Here is a 15,490-nt window from a genome sequence, read left to right as displayed (position 1 = left end):
CGAGCCTTTCCATCAGCAAGACATTCATTTTAAAAATGTATAATTTGTTGAGCAATATTGATTTCCCTTTTCTAAATATTTCCACATTTGCAGTTCCATTAGTGAAAAAGAATGGAAAATGTACCCAGAATTTGTGGTGTTAAATTTCTAATTTCGATCAGACATCTAATTGGTAACTAAAAGCATGTACTCCCAACGAAGGAGGACAATTTATTGAACTGTAAGCAAACTGCACAACAATAATGTTTATCTCTTCTCAACTGAAGCTAGTAAAACCGAACCAATAGCACAATTTATTGAACATTAAGCAAACTGCACAACAATGTTTATTACAAATATTAAATCAAGGTGTATTCAAGAAATCGAAAATAGCTCAAATGGGCACCGAAATTGGGTTAAATAGATATCTGCACGAGATGTTCTGGAAGATAGCCTACTCGGTGAACAATTAGTATTTTTCTTATTTGCATTATTCCCGTAATTTTATCACAAACTACTAAAGCAACATTAGGACTCCTTGCCAACACTAGTAGAAAAGGGGGCTTTGGTCCAGGCCGGGTAAGCCCATTAGTCCCGGTTCAGTCCAGAACCGGGACCAATGGGTGCATTTATCCCGGTTCGTGCGGCTAAGGCATTAGTCCCGGTTCACCTGGGCCCTTTAGTCCCGGTTCGTGCCACAAACCGGGACTAAAGGGTGCGATGACCATTAGTACCGGTTGGTGCCACTAACCGGTACTAATGGACTTTGAGGCATTAGTACCGGTTCATGGCACGGACCGGTACTAAAGGTCCCATTTTCAAACTCCCCCCCCCCCCTGGACCGCCTTTTCAGTTTTAGAAAAAACAACCTGTTTGCAAATTTGTAGAATCCTCAAATTCCAAAAGGAAAAAAAGTTATGCTCAAATTTCAGTTTTTTTAATTTTCATTAAATCTGGTCAAACTTTGGTCAAACTACTTATTCAAGAAGTATTAATGTTACTAAATAATTATTCAAGAATATTAGTGTTATTAAATAATTATTTCAGTTTTTTTGAATTTTGGTCAAATTTGGTCAAACTATGGTCAAACTATGGTCAAACAATGGTCAAACTACTTATTCAAGAAATATTAGTGTTACTAAAAAATTATTGTTTTTTAGAACAATAGTTTCAAACTCAAACAGTGAAATGTGTGTCTTCATGCTCAAGCTAAACTCCTGAGGGTTAATAGGATTGACATCTTACTATTGTCAGGAAAACAACGAGTGCAGACTTGGAAACGAGGGAGAATAGAACCTGGAAGTTAAGCGTGCTCAGGCTGGGGGAGTGGGAGGATGGGTGACCGTCCGGGAAGTTAGATAATTTGGAATGATGAGGTGTGATTAGAGATTAAATTGAGCAGTGATGAGGGGTGATTAGAGATTAGAGGTTAAAATAATTCAGAAATTTGAAAAATTTAAAATTTTCAAAAAAAAATTCAAAAAAAATTTCAAAAAAAAATCAGAAAATTTCCTTTAGTACCGGTTGGTGTTACCAACCAGGACTAAAGATGGACCGGCCACGTGAAGGGCCTTTAGTCTCGGTTCTGGTTTGAACCGGGACTAAAGGGTCAGGGCATTAGTATCGACCCTTTAGTGAACCGGGACAACAGGCCCTTTTTCTACCAGTGCAAGTCCCTGGAGCCGCCGCGCCTGCTGGTTCCTGCAGCGCCCGAGGAGTGTCTTCGTGCGTGATCTCGGGATCGAGCAGAGAGCTCCAGCCCCGTTGACCGCCTCCTCGTCCAGCGCCTCGCTGTGGGTCTCCTATATCAGATCGCTTAGGCCCAGCGCCTCCTAGGCCCAGCCAGACCCGCCGGCCTGCTGCTTCCACTGGACCGGGCCTTGGCCCAGGGTGAGCCACCCCGCCCTCTGTATGCTCCTGTTGTGGCCCAGTCCAGCAGATTTGGCCCGTTATGGGTTTTTTCCTGTTCCAGCGATTTTAGCGATTTATCCGTAGATTTTCATAATTACAGAAAACCCCCTAGCCTTCATGCATATCATTCCTCACAAACCGTGCATCGGTTTAAAATGTTCTATATATGTAAAATGCTTCGAATTTTGTGTAGATCAATAATTTGCCACTTTCATCCATGTTTGAGATGTTTAAAATGATGTTTGCTTTAATTTCCTTAAATAACATGCTAAAATGATTTTATTCATAACTAAATAACCGTAGCTCCAAACCTAATAAACTTTATATGTAAATGGGGTAAAAAATTTCCTAGTTTAACATGGTGGCATCACTTTGCATGTTTGATAACTCTAAAATTATGTTTAGGGAAGAACAGTACCAAACCTTAAAATATGCACATGAGGAGTTTCCGGACTTGTTGTTTGTTGTTCCGGCCTCATTTAAACTTGCCTAGATAGGTAGTGTTCATATGCTTCATCCTTGCCATGTTAAACAACATTTAATATTGTTGGGTACATAAACGAGATTGAACTAAATAACTTGAATGTGGATGTTCCGTCAATATGCAGCTCGTTGCATATTGAGCTCCACTTAATTTGTAGTGTTGTTTGTTGCATATTGCCATGCCATGCTTCTTTAAACCGGACATGCATCATACTTGGTTGTGCATCATGCCATGTTTATGTGGTGGTTGTTTACTATGTTGTTTGCTTCTTTCCGGTGTTGCTTCTTCGGGTTAGTTCCGTTAACGTCGCGTTTGTGAGGATTCGTTCGACTACGTCCGCTTGTCTTCTTCATGGACTCGTTCTTCTTCCTTGCGGGATCTCAGGCAAGATGACCATACCCTCGAAATCACTTATATTTTTGCTTGCTAGTTGCTCGCTTTATTGCTATGCCTATGCCGCGGTACCTACCACTTGCTATGTCATGTCTCCCATATTGCCATGACAAGCCTCTAACCCACCTTTCCTAGCAAACCGTTGTTTGGCTATGTTACCGCTTTGCTCATCCCCTCTTATAGCGTTGCTAGTTGCAGGTGAAGATGAAGTTTGTTCCATGTTGGAACATGGAAATGTTGGGATATCACAATATATCTTATTTAATTTAATGCATCTATATACTTGGTAAAGGGTGGAAGGCTCGGCCTTATGCCTGGTGTTTTGTTCCACTCTTGCCGCCCTAGTTTTCGTCATACCGGTGTTATGTTCCTTGATTTTGCGTTCCTTACACGGTTGGGTGTTATGGGGACCCCTTGACAGTTCGCTTTGAATAAAACTCCTCCAGCAAGGCCCAACCTTGGTTTTACCATTTGCCTCACCACAACCTACCTTTTCCCTTGGGAGTCGCGCTCCCGAGGGTCATCTTTATTTTAACCCCCCCCCCCCCCCCGGGCCAGTGCTTCTCTAAGTGTTGGTCCAACCTAAGCGATGTCCGGCGCCCCCTGGGCAACCAGGGTCTATGCCAACCCGACGTCTTGCTCATCCGGTGTGCCCTGAGAACGAGATATGTGCAGCTCCTATCGGGATTTGTCGGCACATTCGGGTGGCTTTACTGGTCTTGTTTTACCATTGTCGAAATGTCTTGTAACCGGGATTCCGAGCCTGAACGGGTCGTCCTGGGAGAAGGAATATCCTTCGTTGACCGTGAGAGCTTGTGATGGGCTAAGTTGGGACACCCCTACAGGGTTTTGAACTTTCGAAAGCCGTGCCCGTGGTTATGGGTGGATGGGGATTTGTTAATATCCGGTTGTAGAGAACTTGACACTTAACTTAAATAAAATGCATCAACTGCGTGTGTAGTCGTGATGGTCTCTTTCCGGCGGAGTCCAAGAAGTGAACATGGTTTTGGTGTTATGCTTGAACGTAAGTAGTTTCAGGATCACTTCTTGATCACTTCTAGTTCACGATCGTGGCTTTGCTTCTCTTCTCGCTCTTATTTGCGTATGTTAGCCACCATATATGCTTAGTGCTTGCTGCAGCTCCACCTCACTACCTTTCCCTACCCATAAGCTTAAATAGTCTTGATCTCGCGGGTGTGAGATTGCTGAGTCCTCGTGGCTCACATATTACTTCCAAAACATTTGCAGGTGCCGTTGATACCAGTGCAGATGACGCAGCTGAGCTCAAGTGGGAGCTCGATGAAGATCGTGTTCGTTGTGTTGTTTTCCTTTCCTTTCGATCAGTAGTGGAGCCTAGTTGGGGCGATCGGGGACATATGCATTTGGGGTTGTCTTTATTTTGGTTCCGTAGTCGGACCTTGTTTGTATCTGGATGTTGTAATGCTATATTTATGTATTGTGTGAAGTGGCGATTGTAAGCCAACTCTTTATCCCTTTCTTATTCAGTACATGGGATGTGTAAAGATTACCCCTCTTGCGACATGCCTACTATGCGGTTATGCCTCTAAGTCGTGCTCTGACACGTGGGAGATATAGCCACATCGTGGGTGTTACAAGGAACCAACCCGACGGCAACGCTGCTCGAAAAGAAGGGGAAGAAGGTGCTCCCCTCAGGCTCCGGCTCGTCGGAAGCAAGCCAGAGCTCCGTCTTCCCCCACTCGTTGCTCTCTCCCGCCGTCAGCAGGCGCACGGAGGCAAGGCTCTTCTCCGTGACAGTGGGCGTCTCAAGAGCGGGCTCGTACCAAGCCGGGGACGAGGGAGTCTTGACCTTGCGCGGCGCCATGGGCGGCAGATGCAAAGCGAGGCCGGAGCAGATCTGTAGGTAGCGGCGGCGAAGAGCAAGGAAGGGAATCTCAAGCGAGGCGAGGAAGAAGCAATGAAGGCAAGTGGCGCCCGCGCCAGCCTTTTGTCAGGTCAAGCAGTTGCGGAAACAACGTGGGGAAGCGGAGACGCCCACGTCCAATCAACCGCCACGTGTCAACCGAGGCCGCAGGCTTTTGGGGCCGCGATGCTCCGAACTTGACCCTTAGCTTCGCCGCAAAGCCAAGCCCGGGTGCACCTTGGTCCCGGGGGCTACTGTCGGCGTTCTGGGAATGAGGGTCCCCAGACTTGCCTGCCTGCAGCCCGCCGCGTGGCTGAGCCAGCAGGCCGTACGGCCCATCTTCACCAACAAAGCGCCCAAGATCCTCGCGAGGGGCCAAGCCTCGCGAGGCGGACGACGCAAGACCTCCTCTGGAGTGGCCTAGCCAGGCAGGCTCACGAGGAGCGGAGATATCAAGGCGAGGCAAACCTCACGAGGCTCTCATGACGTGAGCCATGACGATCGACACGAGACGGGTGCCAGGCGGGCGCCAGCGCGCACAGCTTCCTTGTTTCCTCTTTGGTGCAAAGGGGGCAAGCGCAACTGCGGAGTACTGAGGCCTCAGGCAAAGGTTGCCATTTCGGTGCAACAAGACCAAGACCATGGCCTGCAAGACGGAGGTCATCGTGGAGCCCAGAACAGCGTCACCACCAGAACTTTGTGCAGGCGAAGACTACTTTTGACAGGATAGCTTGTACTAGTTGTCCCCCTTCAAATTAGCCCGCCATTATTGGCTCCCTTCCCACTCGATATTTGGCAAGAGGATCAGTGCCTCTATAAATAGGTCTAGCCACCACCATAGTAGGGGATGAGATGACCTGATGGGATCTTAGCTCGAGAAAGACCACCCCCGCACACACAAGCACACCGAGCTCAAGAACGCATCAACCTCAGGAGGCGGTTCTTCCCTTGTATTGTTCATCATCAGCCCAAGAGGCAATCCACCACCACCACACTGGAGTAGGGTATTACACCACAACGGTGGCCCAAACCAGTATAAATCCCGTGTCTTTCTGTGTTGTGAGTTCGTCGAGTTCGTCCGCAAGATCTTAGAGAGCTAGAGCGTAGATCGGTTGGAGGAAAAGACTTCGCGCGCACCCTAGTGTTCGAACCTTAAGGGTTTGCCGGAACCCCACATCCCGACAGTGGTGAACTTTTGTCAAGGCCAAAATCAAAGGTGGGACTCAGCAGCGGCAATTTTTGCGGAATACATAGACACGCCCCCCCCCCCCCCCCCACACACACACACAACAAAAAAAAACTATGAGATCTTCGGTTTTTCCTTTTCCTTTTCCTTTTTCTATCTATTTTTTCTTCCATTTTCTTTGTTTGTTTCTTTGGTTTTCATGGTTTTCTTTAGCCTTTTTTTCCAACACATGTCTAATTTTTTTTATACACATCTGTACATTATTCAAATGCAACACAAAACATTTCTATATATGTTAAATACTTTCCAAGTACATGATCAAATCCTTTTTTGAATATATGTTTCACTTTTTACCTTTTTGTACACATCTTATATGCCTTTAATGTTTTTCAAATACAGGATCGGCATGTTTTTCAAATATATGTTTTGGTGTACACTTTTTGTGATACAGATCTACATTTGTTGTATACATCATAAGCAGTACACATTTAACAATTTATAAATACATGATTAATATTTTTGATAATATTTGTTTGATATCTACTTTTTTCATAAAATTGTATATTTTTCATATACATCAGGAACAATGTTTCTACATGTTTAGCATTTATCAAATACTTGATCAACACTGTTCAAATATATTTTTTATGTGTACTTTGTTTATGCAAGTTGTGCATTTTCTATAAATAAAAAACATTATGGGTTGGTGTGCTACTTACGTGCACCATCGTCATTTTAAAACACATGAAACGATTTTATAAATTAATGTCCAGGTGTGTTATGTTGGTGTGCTACTTAGGGCATGTACAATGATGCTATTTTAGAACTGCCACGTAGTATAAATGATAAGATGGAAGAGAGAGAATTCATAAGAAAAGGCTTGTCTTCTCTTATTTAAGAAAGGACAAGAGATGATTTCATAGCACAATATGTCTCATCATATTTTTAGGAATAATAGTTGTTGAAGATAAGGCTAAGAGATGACCATTGTAGACATGTTTTTTTGTCATCTTTAAATTATATTGAAAACTTAAGATAATACCATCTTATCAACCATTGTACATGCCGTTAGAGCATCTCCAACAGGCGCGGCAAAAGACGCGCCCGTGCGGTAAAGTTTGGTTTTAGCGCGCGCCGGCTGGTTCCGCGCGCTCCAGCGTTGGCGGGAACTTACCGTGCGCGGGAAGCGTTTGCGCGCGCGGGAGAAAGCGGCACGCAGCGCGGTAGATTTGGCGCGCCACTTCACGCCCGCCTATAAAATCCCGCGCTCGCCACGCGCACAGAACACATCCACACGCCCTCCCCTCTCAACCTCGCCGCTTCGCCGCTTTCCGCGCCACCACCGCGCCACCATGCCGCCGCGCCGCCGGGATTCTTCGGGCTACCGCGGCGCCCGCGAGCGCCTCAACGGCTGGTACTCCGCCGAGATCCGGTCCGGCGACGTCCGGCTCGGCCTCGGGTCGTTCCGGAGCGCGTACGAGGCGGCCCGCGTGTACGACGCGGCGGCGTGGCGCTTGGAGAGGCCTCGGTCGCAGATGAACTTCCGGAACGTCTTCACGCGCGAGCAGGCGCAGCGCGTCGCCGCTCCGCCGCGTCTCATCACCGACATGGACCGTGCTGACCACGCTCGCGGCAGCGCCGCCTCCTCATTGCCGAGGAGGACGAGCGAGCCATGGCGGAGTGGCGCCGTCGCCACCCGGAGGACGTCGCCGACGAGCGTGCCTACTGGGCGGAGAGGACGGTAAGGCGCCGCGTGGAGCGGGCGGGCCGGCGTCGGCGGAAGGCATTGGCAAATGCGCAGTCCAATATTGTTGCAACAGGTGGGAGGTCGATCTTCACGTCAAACGATGAACGTTGGGACGACATGTGGCTCGATACCTCGGACAACACCGACAAGGATGATGATGGTGATGATGGTAGCGACTTGGAGTAGTTTCTATCTATGTATGCCATAGTAGTTTCTATCTAGTTGCACCGTAGTTCTATCTATCTATAATTTCGAATTATCTATCTAATTGCATCAATGTATAATACCTTTGTATCATTTTTTATCTATGCAATTTTTATTAAAAAATGTTGTAGAATAAGCGTGCGCTGCATTTTTTGCGCGCTGCTAGAGCAGCGTGTGCGCTGCTTTTTAGCGCGGCTACTGGAGCCAGCACTGCGCGTGCCGCGCCAAACCAGACGATGGACGCGCGGCAAAGCAGTTTTTAGCACGCGGCGCGTTCGGCGCCTGTTAAAGATGCTCTTACGTGCTCACATCCTAAAATTTCCTCGGCTGGGGGACCAAGACGGCAAGTCCTCCCGGGAACAAGTAACGGCGTTAGAAAAGAAAATGACCAAACCTACAGTAACGTACTATTTCTGTCATGCCACCGAGACATAGACGCGTCCGCAAGACAGCTGAGAGCTACAAGTCTCGCCCGCATCAATCGCTCACAAGTGGGTCGCCGCCCATTACGCATGCACTCGAGTGAGTTTCCTTCTCTGAGTTTTCAATTCGCGTATGCTCGCTGGATTTTTCCTTTCATGTGTGAGTTGAGTTCCTCCTTCTACGAGGGTCTTTTATCAGTACTATTATCTATTCCTTTTTTTCATTTTCATTTTTCTTTGTTTCATTCTTGATTCTTTTTCGTTTTTCATCTAGTTTTTCCTTTTTTGTTCCTTTTCATTATTTTTTCTATATATGTCTACTTTTTTCATAAAATTCTACATTTTTCGTATATGGCAGAAAGTTTGTTATACACGTTCAACCTTTCTAGTATCCATGACTAACATTTTCTAAAATATATGCATTCATGTCTAATTTTTTTCATGCACAGTGTACATTTTGAGTATACGTATGGAACATTTTATACATCTATAAAAATGTCAAATAAAGATTAATATTTTTTCAATATACGTTTTGATGTTTATTTTTCAACATATTATAATTATTTTATACATATGAAACATTTTTAAACAAGTTTAACATTTTCAAATACCTGAATAACTTTTTTCAAATATATGTTTTCTTGTCTACTCTTTTCATACACATTTTTTGAGGGGTTGGGGGTTCCTTCAGATGCGTGCCCGCGAGAAAGAGCTTGTGCCTGCCTGACTGCAGCATCTTGTTCATTGAGTGCATATAAATGTTCATCTTGTGTTCTTTCAGGACAGGTCGCTTTGCTTGTCCGTTTGTTTTCTTTTTTATATTTTTGAAATATTATAAATACATATATTCCCTAAAATTAATTTACTTAAAATTTTAAAAGCATTCATCATGGGCGTGTTTGGTTGCCTGCATATGGCCCAATCAGGCCCGCACGGGAAGTGAACGGGTTGTTTGGATGCCTGGTTTTACTATTAGGCCTGCACAACACGAAACTTAAAGTACCTCTGGGCCTGGCTCACTGGGAACGCACGAATCGGCAGCTTCTCCAGGGCCAGCCCCGAACGGTGCACGTGGGCGGCGGCGGCTGCACGCGCGCGGCCACGCTCGAGAAGCCGCATTGCTTCCCGAAGCGCCGGCAGTTATTAGCATCACCGCCCCTCACCGCTCCCTCTCCCCACTCTTCCCTACTCTCCCAACTCTCACCGGCGGCGGCGGATCGGGGCAGAGGAAGAAGACCACCGGACTCCATCACCGGCGAGCGGATCAGCAGTTGGACCGTGGCAATGGCAGTAAGCATTTCTCTCTCTTCGACATGCAAAACTTTATCCCGTTCGATCCGGTGATAGATTCGATCCACAGTGGAGGGGAATGGGGAATAGAGGTAGATAAGCATAGGGGTAGTTCATACTAGTTCATAGCAGTTCATACGAGTTCATAGATGCAAGATCGGAATGCAGAAGGGGGATTGGGGGATTGGGGGATAAGGAGTACACAACAGACACCGGCTGACCGCGGCGGCCGTCACCGGCGTGCGGAGCGGCTGGTCGAGTCGCTGGCCTTCATCTTCTTCATCATCGCTGTGCGGGCCAACGGGTCGTCGTCGTCGTCCTCGGCGGAGTCGAGGTCGATCTGCCAGCTACGACGGCCCCGGCGCCCTCGCTGGCATTCACACCGCTTCTTCTTACTCCTCCTTAGGCTCTCCACCGATGACCGTCGGTGGCGCTGACGAGGACATGCATTGGGGGTAGGGTAACGGTCCGCCCGGTCCGAGTGACGGCCAAACAACAAAAAAATACACGTTCCAGGCGTGAAGAAATTCCGAGTAATCAGTTACTCAATGCAGGACCAGCTCCAAATCACTCCATACAGTCTGGAATCCGTCAAGGCAACATGCGGAGATAAGATCACCGGGCGACCAGAGGGAGTTCATAAGTGCCTCCGTAGCACTCGACTCATCTGGGAATTCACCTCGACTCGACCCGCTCAACCTCGACCGATTCGGGGGCTGCTGACGAGGACATGCATTGGGGGTAGGGTAACAGGCCTGACCTAAAGGCCCTACCCATGGACACCGTATACTCTGTACTGGGCCCCTGGGCCAGATCGCCGTCTAGATGTACCACAACTTGAAAATCACTCGGACGCAGACAACCACTCGGAGCACGACACTTCACTCGACGAGCTCATTCCACTCGACCGTGTAACTCACTCGGATATGCAAAGACCAATAGTCGGCATGACGGTTTGTAGCTAGTGGGCAGGCATTATGGCATTGATGCTCCACCGTGTAACATAAGGGGTGAGGGGGTGGCGCACTCTATATAAGCCACCCCCACCACTAGACCAGGGGGCTCTTTTCTTCCATCTCTCTTTCTTTTTCACCATTAGTCTCAGGACTACAGGGATCTGTTCCCCTCTCATTGTAATCTCCGGATACATACTAAGATAAAACAAAGCCTCTCCGGAGCACGAGACGTAGGGTTGTTATCTCCACCGTGAGAGGCCCGAACTCGCTAAAACCACCGTGTCACCCATATGCATCTCGATAGATCATGCTCCTTTATCCTACCCCTTTTTTATTGTCGGAATCGTTACCACGACAGTTGGCGCCCACCGTAGGGCATGGCATCTATCGAGCCATGATGCCGATGGTTTTTTCATTCATCTATGTTTAGTTTTATGTTCATGCTTCACCTGACGGTTGAAGCATCTCAAAAGAAGGGGAGAAGATACATCTTCACCTGACGCTACATGCGTGCATGACCGTTCACAAACGGATCAATCAGGAGATTTCTTTCTATACTATCGTTTTATGATCTAACAATCGTCGTGGATCTAAACAAGCCCGTTGTTGTCTTCCCTGTACGAGCAGGCACCCATCCGGATCAACAACGAAATATTACGATGAATAGACTAGACAAGAGACGAGAAAGGGACTATGGCACGGTCGCTCTGCGCCAAGGGTTGCAGCCATCGTCCTCACGCACGGTTGCCAGTGCGCCGACCTGCTTCTTCCTCTCCACCGAGCTCGGCCCGCCCGGACTGCAGGCGTTTGGCGGTCCCTCTGGCAGCGCTGTAGCTCGCCTGTGGTCGAGGCGATGTGGGCGCAGGACTGGCGCAACAACGGCCACCTCATCTCTGCGACGGCCTGACATGGCGCGTTGCAGCGGCGTCCCTTGTCAACCGCGCGGCGGCGACCCCCGTGGTCGATGCGCGGGGCTGTCCATGTCAATAAGACGGAAGCTGCCGGATCGACTCGGCAGTCGGCACCACCTCGACCTCCGCCCGCACGCAGACTCTCAGGAGAACGCCGTCCTGCGCTCGGACTTGTCGCCGGCCGCCTCAGCTCGTGCTGGGTCCATGCAAAAGCCGCCGCCGCGGCCATGGCCGACCAGGGAGCTCTGTGCCCCGCCTTTTGATTCTCCTTCTAACCTTAATTCTTTTCCGATTTATTTCTTGCATGCAGGGGATAAATGTCCATGGGGAAGGGAAACTTTCCTTGCATGCATGGACGGCCTTAACTCCTGTCTAATTATCGGTAATTAACGCTTCTTGCATGCAACGTACAGGTTTGGACGTGGGCAACCTCATCAAGAATCGTAACGGCAGACGTTGACGAATTCCTGTGGACTGATGGCCTCCGGCACGACGCCCTGGCGGTTCCTCGGTCCGACGTACGGCAAGAGCTCGCTGATAACCTGTACGATAAAGTCAACAGCACACTGAAGCATCCGATGACGGCAACACCCTCTCAACCGTAAGCTGGCTCCGCCCTCACACACGACAGCGTCTCCCGCGCTGGAGGTACAAACCCGACGCGACGTGGGGACCAGCAGTTGGCCACGCCACCATGCTCAGCAGCTTCTCCCTCCGACCGTCCGACGTCGATGGTTCAGCGGCAGCCTCTGCGGGCGCTCGGCAGCTTTCCCTTATGTATCGTCTGCCTCCCTCCGGCATCATCCAGTGGGCAGCAACTCTCTCCAGTCGGCATGGTCGCTCGGATGGGACTAGCTCACTCAGACCAAACCGAATCACTGGCGCTCGGCCGCTCGTGTGTCCTCGCTCGGTTGGACATGTCCTTATCGCTCGGCTGCCCTGCACGCGGTGATGAAGCTGCTCGCGTCATTATCAACTTGACCGACTCGGACGTCTCGCGCGTCACCACTCCGCGAGACGCCTCTACTTCACTCAGACACCCCACGCGTCGCCACTCCGCTGGGTACTTCATCATCAACTTGACCGACTCGGCCGTCCTGCGCGTCGCCATCGGTTGGTCATCTCATAACTACTCGGCCACCCCGTGCTTCGCCAATCGGTTGGTCAACTCATAACCACTCGGGCGCTCCGTGCGTCGCCAATCGGTTGGTCACCTCATAACCACTCGGCCGCCCCGCGCGTCGCCATCGGTTGGTCACCTCATAACCAGTCGGCCGCTTCGTGCTTCGCCAATCGGTTGGTCACCTCATAACCACTCGGCCGCTCCGCGCGTCGCCAATCGGTTGGTCACCTCATCACCACTCGGCCGCTCCGCGCGTCACCAATTGGTTGGTCATCTCATAACCACTTGGCCGCCCCGCGCGTCGCCCTCGGTTGGTCACCTCATAACCACTCAGCCGCCCCGCGCGTCGCCCTTGGTTGGTCACCTCATAACCACTCGGCCGCCCCGCGCGTCGCCATCGGTTGGTCACCTCATCACCACTCGGCCGCCCTGCACGTCGTCATCGCCAAAATCCCCCAGTGTGTGACTTAGCTGTGAATCTGTTTCTCCTAAGTTCAAGAAATCTTACCGAGTGGAGAGCAAACCTCCCACTTGGGGGCTTAGCTGCAGTCCAAGGACTCGCCGAAGTTTGAAAAAATCCTACCTAGTGGAGAGCAAACCTCCCACTCGGGGGCTTAGCTGCAGTCCAGTACTCGCCTAAGTTTGAAAAAAATCCTACCGAGTGGAGAGCAAACATCCCACTCGGGGGCTTAGCTGCAGTCCAGTACTCGCCTAAGTTTGAAAAAAATTCTACCGAGTGGAGAGCAAACCTCCCACTCGGGGGCTTAGCTACAGTTCAGTACTCGCCTAAGTTTGAAAAAAAATCATACCGAATGGAGAGCAAACCTCCCATTCGGGAGCTTAGCTGCAATCCAGTACTCGCCTAAGTGTTTGAAATCCTACCGAGTGGAGAGCAAGCCTCCCACTCGGAGGCTTAGCTGCAGTCCAAGGACTCGCCTAAGTAGCCAAAATCTGACTGAGACAAGAGCAAACCTCTAATTCAAGGAGCTGCATCACAAGCATAATGTGCGCTCCATCCCTATCCGCAAGGACACCGAGACGAAGGTCGACTGTCACCATCGCCTCATCTCACCACTCGGCCACTCGCTTGCCTTCAAATAGTTAAGTCATTTTACATTCTGTTATTTCCGTCTTTCCGATTGTCCCATAATTCACACATCACGTTCACTCGGAGGCCACGCCACCGAGTGTACCTCTACGCTCTGCTTCTTATTTTCACATACTTGCTTAGTACTGGTTATGAGACTCACGAGTCCATCTTCAATTTTTTCGCATACATCATTCACGAACACCATGTGTCGTTCTTCATTTCGAATTTGCATCGGTCCTCCGGGGCTGCAACTCAGTCAAAACACTACACTTCCACTTTATTTGAGCCAGTATTCCAATGAGTTCAGTCAGATCCGCCGCTTCGACAAGTTCGAACGGATCCTTCGCTCTTTCGGACTCTTGCTGGTTAACCAGCAAGCCCCTTGCACTCCCAGCGGGTGTCTATGAGTGTTATAAACACAAATCATTTCAGCATTCTGACCTCGGGTGTCTATGGGTGTTATAAACACAAATCATTTCAGCACACATCAAATTTCTTCGAGAAATTATTCCGTTGGCTTGCGCCATTTTTTTACACAAGTTACGCGATCACTCGATGGCCTTATGCGCCAACTTCATGCTGCTCGGACTCGGTCACCGTACCGATCCTAGCGCACCACAACACCGACCTTGTCGCTCTGTTGACTTCAAATACATCCAGCCAACCCGTCTGTGGAATCCTCTTCATCGTATTAATGATATAGACCTCGTCAGGCATGAGATAGATAAGTCCCTTTTATAATTAAACTTCACACACTTCACTCTTTTGCGAGTTTGCCTCTTTCGAGCATCACTCGGAAGCTTCTCCTCATCTTTACCTGAGTCCGACTCGATGAATTTCAAATCATCCATTCAAAACTATATTTCTCGTATTCCGACATGTCCGTTTGTCGAAGCCTATAGTACGCTCGGGGGCTACGCCGCACTCGGGGGCTGCATCTCATTTGGAATGACACTCTCCTGAGTAGTCGAGTCCTTCATCACCAGTCAGATCCTTCACTTCAACAAGTACATTTGATCCGCCACTTTGACAAGTTTTATAACCACCCAGACGCTCTGCACGCCATCTTCATTCCTACTCAGACTCAGTTGTCACGCCGGTCTTATTGTGTCGCAACCGCACTACGCCGACCTCATCGCTACATTAGCTTCGAAAGCATCCGGCCAAGTCCTTCGAAGACCATTTCAGCCACTTGGCTGGACACTTAGTCCTTCACTCCGCCACCTCGCGCATCCTCACTCGACCGCCCCGCGCGTCGCCACTCGGTTGTGCACGTCTTCACCACTCGGCCGCCCCGCGCGTTGCCACTCGGTTGTGCACGTCTTCACCACTCGGCCGCCCCGCGCGTTGCCACTCAGTTGTGCGCGTCTTCATCATTCGACCACCTCGCACATCATGACTCGGCCGCTCCGCACGTCGCCACTCAGTTGTGCACGTCTTCATCATTCGACCACCTCACACATCACGACTCGACCGCTCCGCGCGTCGTCACTCGGTTGTGCACGTCTTCACAACTCGACCGCCTCGCGCGTCGTCACTCGGTTGTACGCATCATCGCCCCTTGGCCACCTCGCGCGTCGCCACTCGGTTGGTCACCTCATTATCACTTGACCGCCCCGCGTGTCGCATATCGATTGGTCACCTCATCACCACTCGGCCGCCCCGCGCGTCGCTACTCGGTTGGTCACCTCATCACCACTCGACCGTCCCCCGCGTCGCCATCGGTTGGTCACCTCATCACCACTCGGTCGCCCCGCGCGTTGCCACTCAGTTGTGCACGTCTTCATCATTCGACCGCCTCGCACATCATGACTCGGCCGCTCCGCGCGTCGCCACTCAGTTGTGCACGTCTTCATCATTCGACCACCTCACACATCATGACTCGACCGCTCCGCGCGTCGTCACTCGGTTG

At 49.7% G+C, this 15,490-nt stretch overlaps 1 pseudogene; it reads left to right on the top strand.

The window, feature by feature from the left end:
- Window positions 1–7,187: 7,187 nt before the first annotated feature.
- Window positions 7,188–7,768, top strand: LOC125532690 (uncharacterized; annotated as a pseudogene).
- Window positions 7,769–15,490: the final 7,722 nt, after the last annotated feature.

Source organism: Triticum urartu, chromosome 1A, assembly GCF_056163025.1.
Source record: "Triticum urartu cultivar PI428250 chromosome 1A, HENAU_Tu73, whole genome shotgun sequence".
In the NCBI taxonomy this organism is placed as follows: Eukaryota; Viridiplantae; Streptophyta; class Magnoliopsida; order Poales; family Poaceae; genus Triticum; species Triticum urartu.
This window is presented reverse-complemented; position numbering and strand designations above follow the sequence as displayed.